Source organism: Zonotrichia leucophrys, chromosome Z, assembly GCF_028769735.1.
Source record: "Zonotrichia leucophrys gambelii isolate GWCS_2022_RI chromosome Z, RI_Zleu_2.0, whole genome shotgun sequence".
Taxonomy (NCBI): domain Eukaryota; kingdom Metazoa; phylum Chordata; class Aves; order Passeriformes; family Passerellidae; genus Zonotrichia; species Zonotrichia leucophrys.
In genome coordinates this window covers 17,786,968-17,802,216 of record NC_088200.1, presented here as the reverse complement: position 1 = coordinate 17,802,216, position 15,249 = coordinate 17,786,968, and positions in this window count along the sequence as shown.

Below are 15,249 nucleotides of genomic sequence, written 5' to 3'. Positions count from 1 at the left end.
CAAAATGTACCAGATACAGTACTTTCCCACTTGAGGCAACATGATTTGCCCACAACAAAAACTTGCAGATGCTATCCTTTTGATATATTATTCTCTTCCTGTACCTCAGAAACTTTCCACATGCCGGCGTTCCCAGTCATTAAACACATCGGCTCAGTTACAGACATCAATCATGAGAATTTGTCAAGGGCACAAGAAAGTCTGAGTTTGTTTGCATTTAGTATAAATTGACTCATCTTCACAAGCATAACTGGGAGAGAGTCTGGGGCTCCAAGACTGAGAGCTTTCACCACGAAGGTTCATCTCTGGGCAGTACAAGACAGTCCCAAAAAGTTCTTTCCTTTTAAAGCGTCCAAGACGTTTTAGAATCAAGAGGAAGAGGACTGAAACCAGAGGCATCAGCAGTGACTTTGGTTTCAGAGTGAAAGCCAGGGCATCACCTTGAATTCCCAACTGTTCTTAGATGCAAGCAAACATTTTCCAGTATTTAGATAACAACACAGAAACTTAATGGAGACATTCTTCTGTAAAATGAAAACAAGTGAGTTAGATGAGAGAATATGTTTCTATTTATTCAAATAGGTTGAAAATGGGAAATCAGCTGTTATTGATGTTTCTGCAGCATCCTGTAGGGACAGTGTGTGGTGGCTGGAGCTGGAGGGGCGTGGACTTCCCTGAGTCTTCTCCACCCTCTTCCTTGGCCACCTCAGGGTCCCTCCAAGGTGCTGTCCCACACCCACAGCCAGAAGTCACCTTCCCAAGCCAACAGGAGTGCAGAAAGCTGCTTCTCAGTGAAGCATTCCTCTGCTGGTCACTGATGATCCCAAGCCCTGAAATTTATTATAATTTCAGGCTTTAATCCAGAATGTTGTTTCCTTAAGTGGCTATCAAGATATATCCCAGTTAACAGCTTCATGAGAGGTCTAAGAATAAACCTAAACCAGCTGGCACACCAGGCTGTTTAAAGGAACTTCTTTTTGTGTTTCCATTTTTTTTTTCTTTTATATCCTCCTAATTATAGTAAAGTAGGACATGCCATTTGAAATAACATCCTGATCTTTGCTAGAGTTCCTACATGCTTGTATAGTAAGAGTAACCCATGAAATTGCTTAACTATTATACTGCTGATAAGACATTAAAACCTCCCCTGATCTGCCAGACCAGCTAGGTTTGTTGTTGCCTTCATCTAGTTGTCACTGTGTCAATTGGTGGCATTGTTTTATCACCACAGGAAAGTGACAGAACGGAAGACAAAAAGAGAAGCTAGAGGAGCTTGGCATGAAAAAAAAAGAGTGTTCATATGAAGCAAACAACATTTTTAAGAAAACTGGTGATGAGGGTAGCATTGTGGTGTCCAGTGTAAGTCTAATCTAAAAATTAAATAGGGAATTGAATAATCAAGGAAATTAAATTGGGTTGAACTTAGAAGAGTACAGATTTTAGGAGAAACCTACAGGAACAGGAAGAGAGAGACAGAGAATAAAATATGTGGTTTTGTGCTGGTTATGTCCCCAAAAGCAATTTATAGAGAAATGAGGAAGATTTAACCAGCTTTTATAAACTGCTTTACTCTGAGACAGTATCTAAAGCCATAACAGACGTTTTAGTTTGTGGCATTTAAGACTGGATACAAAACCTACCTGAAAATGGCAGAATATAAGTGGTTTCTTTGATAGTATCTAGAGTGCTCAGATTAAAAAAAAGACTGTGAGGTGAATTTGGTGAGGTTATTTGCCTAGACCAAAGATGCTCGTCAAAAGGGCAAATACGACCAACAGTTTATGTGTGTATTGAAGTTGGAGGTATCTGCTAAAATTCTTTTCTATGTTATTCTATATAGTATACTACCTGGATCCTCAACTTCAGATGGAATCAATTTTGCAGGATAAATTGTGCAGAAATATTACAGAGAAGTTTTTTTTCTACAAAAAGGTGAACAAAATAAGTTTGTTCAATCTAAAAAGTTGAAGTGTTTAATGAAATATGCAACAATAAGGAAAAAGATAAAAGGCAACAGACACTTTCAGAACAAATGAGCAAACTGACTACAATTAATTTTCTCTTTTCCAACTAATTAATTTTCTCTTTGACATTAGAAGGCTTTTAATCTTCAGTAGAGGTGAGTTTTTGGAACACAGTAGTAATGGATTTACAGAATTTTAAAATTCCAAATGGAGATGTATCAAGTATTACAGTGACCTTACAAGGTCACTGGGTGAGAGAAACATGAGAATCTTGTTTCTTGATCAGAAGGCTTGATTTATTGATATATAATATATAATACATTATAACTATACTAAAAAGAATAAAGAGAGAGCTTGCAGAGACTGCTAAGCTAAGAATAGAATAGAAGGAATGAATAACAAAGTTCTGTGTTCAAGGAATCTCCCCTGAGCTGCTCCTGTGATTGGCCCTTAATGGTACACATGGAAGGAGGGCCAATCACAGGAACCCCTGCCACATTTTCACAGCAGCTGATAACAATTTGTTTACATTCTTTTTCTGGGGCTCTGCTTCCCAGAAGAGGTACAAATCCCAAAGAAAGGATTTCTATGAAGAAATGTCTGCAACAATCAAGTTATAACCGGGATAAAGAAATGAGAACTGACTATCTGGGAAGTCCCTTTCAGTCCCTAAGTGTAGAGGAGGAATAGGAAAACATATTCTAGGGGAAAAATAAGGACATTTATTACAGAAGAATATAATAAAATTTAAACTGGAATACCTTGCAGAGACCCTCTTTTAATAAAAACAACCATTTTAAAGAAAAAAATTGCTAAATTTCTAGAAGAATTATACAATTGTGGCCCTTCTAACTTCACAGTATTGTGTTTGATCAGCTACTGAGTCTGCACCCTCACAAGTCATGGTTGTCCAGTTGCATATTATCATGCCATGTCACATTTCTTGCAGTCATGGGAATGCTAGATAATACTTGTGGTTATGTTTAAGAAATATTAATTGCATTATGAAGTCTCAGAACTGTCATTCTCTGAATTTCAAGTAATTGAGATTTTGCAATCAGATAAGGCAAATAGGGGAAAATACATATCCAAAATATTTTTTTCAAGGATCTCAAAGCCATCCCCTGTCATATAAAGGCCAAGTGCAGCACAAACCCACTCTCTTATTGCAAGATTATCTCCCAGAAACTCAGTAAAACAGTTTTTCAATACAATATTTCCTTTGAGTCAGCCAGCTATAAAATAAGATGCAAAGCAGATTATCTGGGGTCCTTAGAACAAAGTTTCCAGGCAGCTTTTGAGTGTTTGCTGAATGTTTCAGACTTCAAATGCTTGCACAACTTTATTTCTGATACCTTGCCACTGGCAAAAATCCTCCTTTTTTAGTTCTTTTGTCACTAGCTCTCTCTGCATAATTTTCTACTGCTTGGGCTGGGTCAGAATTCATGCAAAGAATACTATGAAAAAACAGTATTACTTTTTTTTTACAGAAGAATCTCCTCTTGCATCTTCTTTTTAAATTTTTTCTAGTTATGAAATTTAGTCTTGAATTTTTACATACTTTTTGCTATTTAAAGTTGCAGCTAGCAGTTTTACCAAGTGTATTTCCTGTTTTGAAGAGGAATTTTAGTAACCAGAGAGAGTCAGAATGAAATAGAAATTAGCCTGCTTGATTGACTTGTAGAACTAGGAATTTTATATATTGGTTATTTTTTCTAGACTATCTTCATTCATTTGTAAGATCTTAATCCTTTTCCAGTCCTCATGGTGTGTTTGTTCTCAAAATAATGTTTTAAAAAAGTATTTTTATTGCCCATGTGTAGTTTTCTACTTATTTATGTAAAAATTATCTGCTTTTGTCTCCTTTTGAAAACCCTAATATCTTTTTAAGTGAAAAAAGAAAACCTACAGCTATGTACACTTCTGTAGGATCTAAGTAGCTGTCTGTATCTCCAAATCCCTTTGTGCCTCAGGGAAATCATATTCTTCTGTCACCACAGTAGTGCTTATTTACAGTCTTGTATCTACATAAATTACAGCAGTGTAGCTTTTAGTTTGGACTGTACCTAATTTTGACACTAGTATGGGCCAAAGGAAGCAATATCAACTTTCCTATTTTGAATATATGACAAATGAGGTATTTTCTTGAATCTTTTTTAAGGCATCCCATTTTAATTCTTGGGAAGTCCAACCAACATATCCTGAACTGCAACACATTTAAGTCTGTGCTTGTTTGATTACTAGATTAGTGATACTAAGAGGGTTAAAGTGATATCCTACAATTAATACCTATAGTTATTCCCATAATTTATTAAGCTGCCTAACTAATATGTCTCAATATGGAAACTTAAGGCTTCTCCTGTCTTTGTCTCAATGCCATAATCTTTTTGTTTCAGCCAAACCTCACCTGCTTTCTGTAACCTTCATGTTGTTTGAGCTGTAAACATACTCAGGGCCACTGTCTAATACGATACTACTATCACTACCAGAGGAATTGATTTTTCATACAGTAAGTTTCATCCTTGGAATTTTTCTAGCCTTGGAATTTAATGAGTAGATCAACAGAGAAGAATGAATTATTTCTTTTCAGAAACACTAGTTTCAGTATTTTCTAAATACTCTTTTCTTTTTGCCTGGTTCACAGATTGAACAAAACCAAATTAAATTGGATCTGCTTCATTGTTTGTTTCATCAGAAAACAGATGGCCTGTAGTGGCAGGCAGCTAGGAAAGTTTTACAGTAAATTCTGCATATCCAGAGTAGGAACATTCACAGCATTTCTGTCTTACATACTATGCTTACAATAATGGCAGTTTGTTTTTTTAGCAATGAATTTGTTCTAAATATAATGTTCATAATACAGCCCCTCTGTATTAAATCTTCTTCACTAGTTTCATTCCCAAGTAAGTTCTACTCATCATGAGTAGAGACCACACCCATGGAGCTGTCCAGTTTGCGCCACAGCAAGAGAGAAATGGAGCTGAAAAATGTGCAGTGAAAGTCCACTGCAATGTTGAAGGGACTGGAGAATCTCTCTTATGTGGAAAGGCTGAAATAGACAGGACACTTCAGCCAGGAGAAGAGTAGGCTCTGGACAGGGATCTTATCAAGGTACCTGAAGGCAGGAAGCAGAGAAATCAGGGCCAGACTCTTCAGTGGTGCCCTGTGACAGGATCAAAGGCAATGGACACAAACTGAGACACAGGATGTAGTCGGAACATCAGTTAATTGTGAGGATGCTCAAGTGGTTTCTCAGGTTTCTCAGAGAGGCTGGGGAAATATCCGTGCTTACACTTGTTAAAATGATGACTGGATATGGTTTTGGCACCTGGTTGTAGGTGATGCTTGAGCAGGCTGTTGGACCAGACTGGTTCCAGAGGTCCCTGCCATGTTTGATCACTCTGTGACTCTGTGCTCTGTAGCATAAACACATATTTCAACAGCAGAAAAAAAAAAAAAAAAGCATATTTTGGAGTGGCATGGAATAATTCTCTTTTGTCAGAGTTCTAGTTATCAGTCTAGGAAGTAGTCTAGTTGACTTTTCCTCTTTATTAACTGAGAACACTGCTGTAAATGTGCATGTAGAAAGAGAAATTATCAACATCTACACTTGGGCTGTTAAAAAAATTCCCTGACAGAAATGTGTAAAAAAGAAACTTGCTAATATCTTAGAGATAGGGCTACAAAAGAAGTCCAGTCAGTACTAAGTACAGCCCATATAGTTAACCTTTAAAACTAGATTATAAAATCAGCTTTTTATAAGATTTGAGTTCTAAATTAAATTGGCAGAGACTTGAGACTTTGGTCTATTAATAATAAATAATTAATAATTATCTCTTTCTCTTTACTGAATCTCACATTTTTCTAAAAAAATTATGGTTTCAGTTTTGGAAAACCCATTATTTTGTAAGGGATGGGTCAATTGATATGACATTCTTTGTAATTCAAGCCATCAAGGTTATATAGGTGTCGCAGTCAAGGTGGTCACGACATAAAGCAGAGACCACAAGCACTCTCAGTCTCAGTCTCAGTCTCAGTCTCAGTTGTCAACCGTTAGCAACCGTTTGCAACCGTTGGCAACCGTTGGCAACACTTTATTAGTGAAAATGGCTGATCTTTTATACACTGTCCAGTTGTTTCCCATCCAGCTGCAGAATGCTCTTGTCTTTCTTCTCTCGATCTCCTTGGTTCAGCTTCTTCTTCTTACTTCTCGCTCCTTTAGCTAACAGGCCCGCTGCTAGCCCCTTCCACAATTGCCCCTTTTTTTGTTTTTGAACTGTAAATACAGCTGCTATGGATTTTTGCAGGGCCCTTTGCAAAAACCCAAGCAGAGAGGGGACACACAAAATCACAATCACAACCATCAACAAAATTCCCATTCTTAATACAATCGTTCCTGTCCTTCATCCATCTTTAAGTACTGATATATGGTCTTAGCCAGTGTCATCCGCACGTTCTGCTTCAGCTGCAGAACCATTGATCCTGTCCTTTCCTGCACGCTCTAGCTAAGGTTTGACACAGCGAGCAGGAACCCATCGAGGACCATTATCTGTGAAAACACAACCATAACCCCTCCCCCAGGTTATCAGTTCCACTGGACCAGACCATATACCAGTAACCAAATCCTTGACCCATACCTTAACATTTCTATGGAAATTTGGTTGCTTAGAATTCAAAGAAGAAAAATGGCAAAAGATTGGAGGTAACTGTGAGTCAGGTAGGGGACGCAAGAAGTTTAGCACATAAACAGCTTTATCTAATCTCACTTGAGGTGACTCCTGTTGCCTTCTCCCTTTTTGTTTTTAAACCTGACGTTTAAGAAGTCCATGACCTCTTTCAATAATTGCTTCGCCCGTGGGGACATGTGGAATACCTGTTGAATGCTCAATGCCCCAGGCACGAAAGAATGCTTGCATTTTTTTGCGAAGCATATGCTGGGCCGTTATCTGTTTTTACGAGACATGGAACACCTAAAATAGAAAAGGCATGATAAAAATGATGAATAGCATCTCAAGTTTTTCTCCTGTGAATACTGAAGCAACCATTGCATGAGAAAAAGTATCAACTGTAACATGAAGATACTTAAAGCGACCAAATTCTGGCATTTTTGTAACATCAGTTTGCCATTCTTCTAACGCAGAAAGACCTCTAGGGTTGGTACCATAATACTGAGTGACATGAGTCATATGACAGTTGGGACAACAGGAAAGAATAGATTTTCCAGGGACTGAATGATTCCTCAATGTGTCCCGCTTGCAATTGTCCTGTAACTAATTCTTGCAGGGCAGTAAGCTTTTCAGTAGTCAGGGGCCACTGGCGAACCCGGACAGGCTTATCTGTCAACCATGTCAGGGGTACAACTGGACGTTCATTGCCCTGCAACACAGTGGCCCCCATTAAAAATCCGTAGTAATTTTGACACCCCATTGAGATAAACAATCTCGTCCCCACAGACTTTGAGGAGCATTGGCAACATAGGGTCGGATGTTAGTTTGTTGGCCATCAGGATGTTTCACATTAATTACAATGGCTGACAGGCCACCTCCTGTAGCACCACCTGTCCTGGTTTAGGACAAATTAGGGGAAATCTCCAAGAGGGAGCCCCCCAAAACAAAACAAACCTCCAACACCGGGTTCAGGAAGGAATTTCTCGGAGGAGCAAAGTGGAAAACAAAACCTATTTATTTACAAGTAACAAAAGAACACTCCCCAACACAAGAAAAGAAAAGGGACCAGACTGTGTTGTGAAGGGCGCCAAGCTTCTCTAGCAGGCTTCGGGTGTCCTGGAGCTCTCAGGTCAGGTCCGGAGCCGGTCCAGTATCTTCAGGGGAGGGTAAGAAAGAGAGAACAAAAGAAAAGGGAAAAAAACAGTGCAAAAAGCAGAAAGCAAGCAAGCAAGCAAGCAAGCAAGCGGCTAGCCAAGCCAAGCAGCAAAAGTCAAAAGCCAAAAGTGCCTGGTCACACCCCCCCCCCCCTTCCCCATCCCGCCGCAGCTAGACGGCCGGAGGGGGGGGGGAAGGCACAGCTGCCAGACACAACACACAATATTGGGATAAAGGCTGTCACCCAACGACACCACCCAACCCCAGGAGTCCAAAACTTGCATGAGTGAGAGGCCACGATTGAGGCAAGCAAAGTCGTGAAAGTATTGTGACATCTGCTCCAGTGTCAATCAAACCTGCTACTGATATAGTTCCTGGATGACATCCACTGGTGATGAGTGTACATGTCTTTTCTGGATGGCTCTCTGTTACTTCTCAGTCCAGAACACTTGAGGTACTCCTGTCGATCCAAAGCTTCCCGTGCTGCGACTTCGGTCCACTGTATTTGGAACAGAACTCACAAAAGGTACAAGTTGAGCAATGCAAGTTCCTTTCTGAATAGTGACAGGAGGATCATCAATGGATACCATGGCATGAATCTGCCCTAAATAATCAGCATCAATAAGCCCTAGATGCACATGAATACCTTAAAGTGTAGTACTTGATCTCCCTATCAAAAATGCACTCAATCCCCGTCCTATTGGACCACAGGCATCAAGGGGTACCTTACATATTTCTTTTGTTAAAATGGTTACTGTGTCAGCTGTGGGTATATCAATCCCTGCAGACCCGCTTATTGCCCCTGAGTATTGTTCGCAAATGGGTAGCTTTGCAGGGCTGGGAAGGCCTGCATCTGCTGTTGTGGTTGTTGAGGTATTTGTTTCCCCACGCACCCTCTTGCGCTCCTCTTTGGGTTTCCCGGCAATAGCTGACCATTTGCATGATATTTACTATTGCATTGTTTCACATAGTGCCCAGATTTAGCACAACGATTGCATACAACATCACTGCTTGGACTTGGCCTAAATGTTGTTTTCTGGACAGTACACTGTGACTTTACATGCCCCTGTTGTCCACAATTATAACACTTCACTGAAGGTCTTAGCACTGCACCAAGAGCTGCCATTTTATGCTCAACTGAACCAATCTTCGAGCAAGCAGTAACCATTTCAGACAAGGTGGGTTCCCCAGGCAAAGTGTCAATAATCTTTCTGCAATCTGGGTTTGCATTTTCTTTATCCAATTGTACTCACAATTTGTCTTGCAAAGTTTCATCATCTACCTGTTTCTCAATAGCGGCAGCAAGTTTTTCTGCAAACTGCAAAAATGGTTCTCTCGTCCCTTGTTGTACAGTGACATATTTCTGTTTTGGAGCTGCCATTTCCATTGTTTTAGTTAAAGCATTCATGCCAATTTTCTGAGCTTGTGCCAAAATTGAAGGATCCCACCTTGCCTGTAAATCTGGATTAGCAAAAGGCCCAGAGCCCAGTAGGGCATCAACACCCACAGCATGATGAGGGTCGTGTTGAGGCAACTGCATATTTGTTAAAGCCGTGTGCTCAGCCACTCGCCTCCAAGTTTCTTGAAATACACCATATTGTACTGGCTGGAATAGAATTGTAGCAAGATGAGTGATGTCATAAGGTGCAAGCAAATCTGCATTAATTACACATATTAATTGCATTACCTCTGAGGAATTAATACCATACTTAGCTACTTTCGATTGGAGGTCTTGCACCACCTTCCAGGTGAAGACGTGATGACTGTCGTTCTGTCCTGTTCCAGGAGCTGCTTTGAAAACTGGAAAAGCCATAGGATTATCTATCACAAGCAACATTTGCATTGGCACTGTTCTCCTGAGGTACTCTTGGAGCACCTAACCTTTCTATGATGTCCCAATTCTTTTCTTCAACTGCTTTCCTCCTAACAAATTCCCAAAACTCCTGAGGGTGTCGAGGAAGCACAGTGACTTGGCATGGAGGCGAAGTCTATGGGGCAGTAAGGCTAGAGCTCTTAGGAGATGAAGGGACCAGAGCTCCTTGCCCCAAGTCAGGTGTTACTGCGGGCGACTCATCACTTGATTCGCTGTTGCTGTCACTGTCAGGTAAAGGAGGATACAGCCTTGCAGGTTGTTCAAGCCACTCAGAGGGGAGCAGGGGGGCGGACGGCTGGACCAGAGAGGAGGGAAGCGGGGGGGCAGATGGCTGGGTTTCTCTCTCTGCTAAAGACATTTCAGCTAACTGGTGTAGTGGTGTAGTATATACAGGCACCATCTCGAGCTGCTGCGCAGGTGTGAGATAAGGAGGCTTAGGGGTCTGATAAGAAGAAGCTAGGGCAGGTTGTCCAGAAGTTTTGGCAGCTTTCCCAGAAGCCTTGGCAGCTTTCCCCTCAGAGCCCCCTTCTACCTCAGAGGGCCTCCTGTCAGGTTCTGTTATCAGGCCCAACTCTTCGTCCGCATCTTGCTCCGTTTCTCTCTCTATTTTCCATTCCTTTAAAGCCTCAAAGAGCGAGTTCCAAGTAACTGCTAGATCAACAACTGTTTTATCTCCCGCTCGAATGACTTGCCAAAGTCTGTCCCCGACCTTTTTCCATGCCTTAACACTAAATGCTGTGTCGGGATCAGTGCCAAAATTCTGTGATTTAGCCCACAGCAATATATTACGAAGTGCATAGTCTGACGTATTAATTCCCTTATTTCTTAATAAAACTTTCCATGTAGACAGAACATTTTCTTCCTCTTTAGATAAATTTTGTCCCATTATTACCAGTTGGTGGCTCACCTACTTCCAGGTGTCTTGATTTGAGAGAATCAGGTCCGGACCCCCCTGTGGCTTCCACCTGCCACTCTCAGCTGCACCAACGCCGCCTCCCCCACCACGTCCCAGTGGGTCACGGTTGCCAATTGCTAGGACCCCGTATGGGCCCCCACTGACTATGTTCTTATCATGTCGGGGCTCACCAAAATGTCGCAGTCGAGGCGGTCACAACATAAAGCAGAGACCACAAGCACTCTCAGTCTCAGTCTCAGTTGTCAACCATTAGCAACCATTTGCAACTGTTGGCAACCATTGGCAACCGTTGGCAACATTTTATTAGTGAAAATGGCTGATCTTTTATACACTGTCCAGTTGTTTCCCATCCAGCTGCAGAATGCTCTTGTCTTCTCTCGATATGCTTGGTTCAGCTTCTTCTTCTTCTCGCTCCTTTAGCTAACAGGCCTGCTGCTAGCCCCTTCCACATATAGGGTGGTTGTAGCAAATCACAGCCACACATTGCTTGAAAACATCTTACTAGCAGATATTTCTGTCTAGATGCCAGGAGTATATCCAGATAAATATATAAATTCTGAATTTGTTGCTTTGATTTTCAGAATGTCAAATATTTCCAACTGTTCTAGCCTTTTACCGGAAAATTTTAACATTAAGTATAATAAAACTAAAATTACACAATTTTGCCCCATGATTTTATTGATGCAGCATGAACCTGCCTGGGTTTTTCAGGGATTTTCCCATTTTTCTGAATTTATAAAGCTTCTGTGCGGAGGAGAGCGTATGTGGCCCGAAGTTTAGAATCCGACTAGCTGAGGGCGAAAGGCCGACGCCCCTCTGCAATTCCTGGCCAGCACCCTTCGGCGTCTGATGGCCTCGGGCTGTGCTGGCTGCGGACTGGCGTACCTCGCTGGTATATGAGAGGAACGGAGCTGACCATTTCCCGGGGGTTAAACATCGGTTTATTGAAGGTGATGCCAGATCCAAAAACACCGGGGGAAAACCAGCCGGGAAAAAGTTTTTTCATAGGGGGTGAAAACAGGATTATAAAGGAGGGAGGTGGGTACAGACAGAGCCAATCAGGAAAGGTGAGGGGATGAACTTCACAGAACTGACACTCCATGGAGACCAATAATCAAAAGGTAAAGGAGGTGTCCTGGGACCCCAGCCAACCACCATCTCTAGAGAGGAGAAGGTTCTCGAAAGCTGGGATGAGGAAGGGAGTGATTGACTGGACAGGGAGGAAACAACTTTCACTTATAAGGGAAACCAGGGGAGGAGCAATTACATATTGGCAACTATGAATAGCAGTTGCTATAGCAACTTAGCTGACAGGCTAGCAGTGGCGGGAAAAACTGGGGGAACGAAACCATTTTACACATAATAGGGGAGAACAATACATAAATTGGGGGAATAACACAAGAAACTTAACAACACACTACCACACTTCTGTTTGTATAGGAGATTTTTAGTATGATTTCATTCACTTATCCTCCTGGCTAAAATGTTTCCAGGTTTATTTTTATATGTGCTTAGTCATGATAATTGTATATGTGGAATATAAAAGGCGACCAGTATTAATATATATTACAAACTGAAAAATCTGTGCCTGAAAATTATTAATCTGAAGAACACCATAAAATATCTCTATCACAAAAATCTATTAACAAATTAAGCCTTCAAAAGTTTCCTTGATGCCCTAGATTGCAAGGCAATATGTATTCTATTTGTCATCTGTTAGAAGAGTGGCAGTTCTCTTCTGTTATTTGGGCAGTTTTCTTTATCTCTTCCACAAACCAACCCTCCCTCCAGGGAGATACCTGCTGTTACTGGGCTGTTCAGTGTCACTGCATGACTGATAAAAATTACATCATCCCATTGTGAGATGCTCTGCCCAGAGGGAGGAGCCAAGCCTGCCTAACTGGATATAATCCAAGTTTTTGGGACCCCAGAGCAGCCTTTCCACTGGATTCCCAGAGGAACAGCTGCCTTTTTCCACTAAATCTTGAGAGGAAGACTATACCCTTCTACAGGATCACTGCTCCAATTGAACCATATCTGCCGCTCCAAGAGGACTGCAGCCATCATTTCAATTGGACTGCCACCAACATCCTGACCAACAGGGTGTCAGGTTGTATTCTGATTCTGTCAGTGGTCTTTCTTTTGTATTATTGCATGTATTTTAGGCTTTTTTTTCCCTTTTCCTAATAAATTGCATTCCTGACTTGGAGTCTCTCACTGGTTTTGCTTTCAAACCAGAACACTTGAACAGAAAAATACTCTTTTTAACAGAAAATTTAAGCTTTCCACGCATGAATTACTTTTTTTATTTCTTTTAAACAAGAAAACAAAATACTGAAAATAACATTAAAAAGCAAATGTATAAATTAAAAGCTCTAAATGGAAAGAAAAAAAGAGAGAACTTGACAACTCAAAGTCAATTGAAAAACTGCACTGGAGTTCAAATAATTTTAGCCACAAATGAAGCAATTAACCTACTCAGCAGCCCACTGAATACCACATTCAGCAAGTAGATATAATTCATGGAGTATATCAAATAAATGTAAGTGAAGAAAAACCTCAAACCCTTTGTATGTTAGCTCTTAACAAAGGCAGTAGCCAAATTATGAAGTTAAATAATGAGAAGACTTTTTTATTTTTTGCAAAAATGCTCAAGTGACTTATTTGACTGGAAGAGAGTGATGTTCTTCATTCAATGGTTTATTTTCAAGTACCACTTCAGAGGTCCATAGCACAATAATTAAAATTGCAATTAATTTATACATAAAATGATACGATAGGTGTTGGTCAAAAGAAACCATAATAATACATTTCTATTTCTTTATTTTTGATTGAGAGATTGTATATACCAGATTTAAAATTTGCTTCATATACAGTCCAATTTTGTACTAGATTTTTTTTTTTACTTTTATAGTGACTAATGCAATGGAATAACAAGATTTCTGTTTCAGATCATACAAGTAAAGTATCTGGGTCAGAGCTACCTAATTTGCTGAAGATTATGTGATTAGGAAGCTGAAGCTCTGAGAAAACAGAAATAAGCTAAACTGATGGTCTTCTATGAAATAAATCATATTTACATTTGTGTATAATGTATAGTTAATAAATTAGGAGATGTTAAAGTACCTTGCAAAAAGAAAGGGCTGTATTCAACACAAGATTAAATAACCAAAACCTTACAGTCAATCTATTTAACAGCCTCAAGAGTGTCGGATCTCAGGATCTCAGTCCTGAGGTGCTGAGCCACCAAGACCACCTTGGGGGGCTCGGGAGTCCTGGAATGTTGCCAGAAGTGTCTGGTGGCTGGACTTTGGTCCTACACAGGAGACGACAAGGATGAGGGCTTCACCGGGGTGAATGGTGAAGGGATTAGTTAATTAGAGGGTGAGAAACAGGGTTTAGGATTTATGTACAGGGGGGTTTAGAGAAGTAAGATGGAGGAATTGGGGTGTGTCCTGTCCTTCTTCTTCTTCTTCTTCTCCTCCATCTTCTTTGGTGATGGTGGCATTTTGGATTGGTTATTACTGAAAGTGCACCCAGCAATAAGAATAAATGGTATTGGGGAAAAATGATAAATATTGTACACGTAACAATGGGTATAAAGATAAGTGGCTGTACAGAAGACAGCACAGTGTGCTCATGGCTGACTGCTGAGCAGATCTCTGTCGGGCTGAAAGGACATCTTTTAGATAAACAATTAATAAACATAAAAACTGAAAGAAGAACAGAAGCCTCTTCTCGTCCTTCGATACGTGGGCTGTCCCAAGGCCACTCCGGGCCTTTCCAGGCCCCTCAAACAGCCGAGAAAACCCGACACAAGAGTGACAAAAGAGCTATAGGGTGAAAAAGAGTTAGATGATTTCCCACTAAATGCAACAGGAGAGGGCATAACATACCCACCAGGAGGTTCAGGAGACATGGCACTAACAGAAAGGCATGGGAAGATTTTGACGGATCTACAGGCCCATCTTACTATCACCAGGTTATGGGATCCAAGTTGGAATAGCTTCCTTGAATTTTGAATAGTTTGTTAAGCTCATATTTCTAGGTGAAACACACTTAGACCTCTAATCAAGGAATTATTGATAGTCCAATGGTGATGTTTTTAACATTTCGAGTCTAAGTTGTGTACAGCTAAAATGACATGCAAAAACCTCTTGTGTTTCCCAAGATGGCTTGAGGCTTCAGTTTGGGTGATGGGGGAGAGGTTGCTATCATCTTTTCACTTATGTAACTTGGAAAAGGACATTGTAAAGGTAGGCAGGAGAACAGCCCATGAATCTTCTGCTACTAGTCATCATCTCTCAATAGCTAAGGATCAGCTGAAGAGCAGCTTAGTCAAATTTCTCTATAAACACCCTGAATTCTCCAAGTAGCAATTTCAGCACTGACACACTGAGACTGTGAAATTTCAGGAGACCTGAGGGAGCAAAAATCACCTCCAGCCTCACAAGGAGTTGTGAAATAATCAATGACTGTAGAGGGATAGAACACAAGTAAATAAAGGTAGTATAGAAAGTAATCTTACCTCCCTAAAGAGTTGCAGCTGACCCAATTATTAAGGATTAGGAGCAGGCCTGATGTTAACAGGCCACAGCTGTAGCCAATAAGAAGAGTGTTATAAAAGAGTAGATTGGTTAGTTGAGGGGAACTGGAGTAATTTGGCTGCTGTGA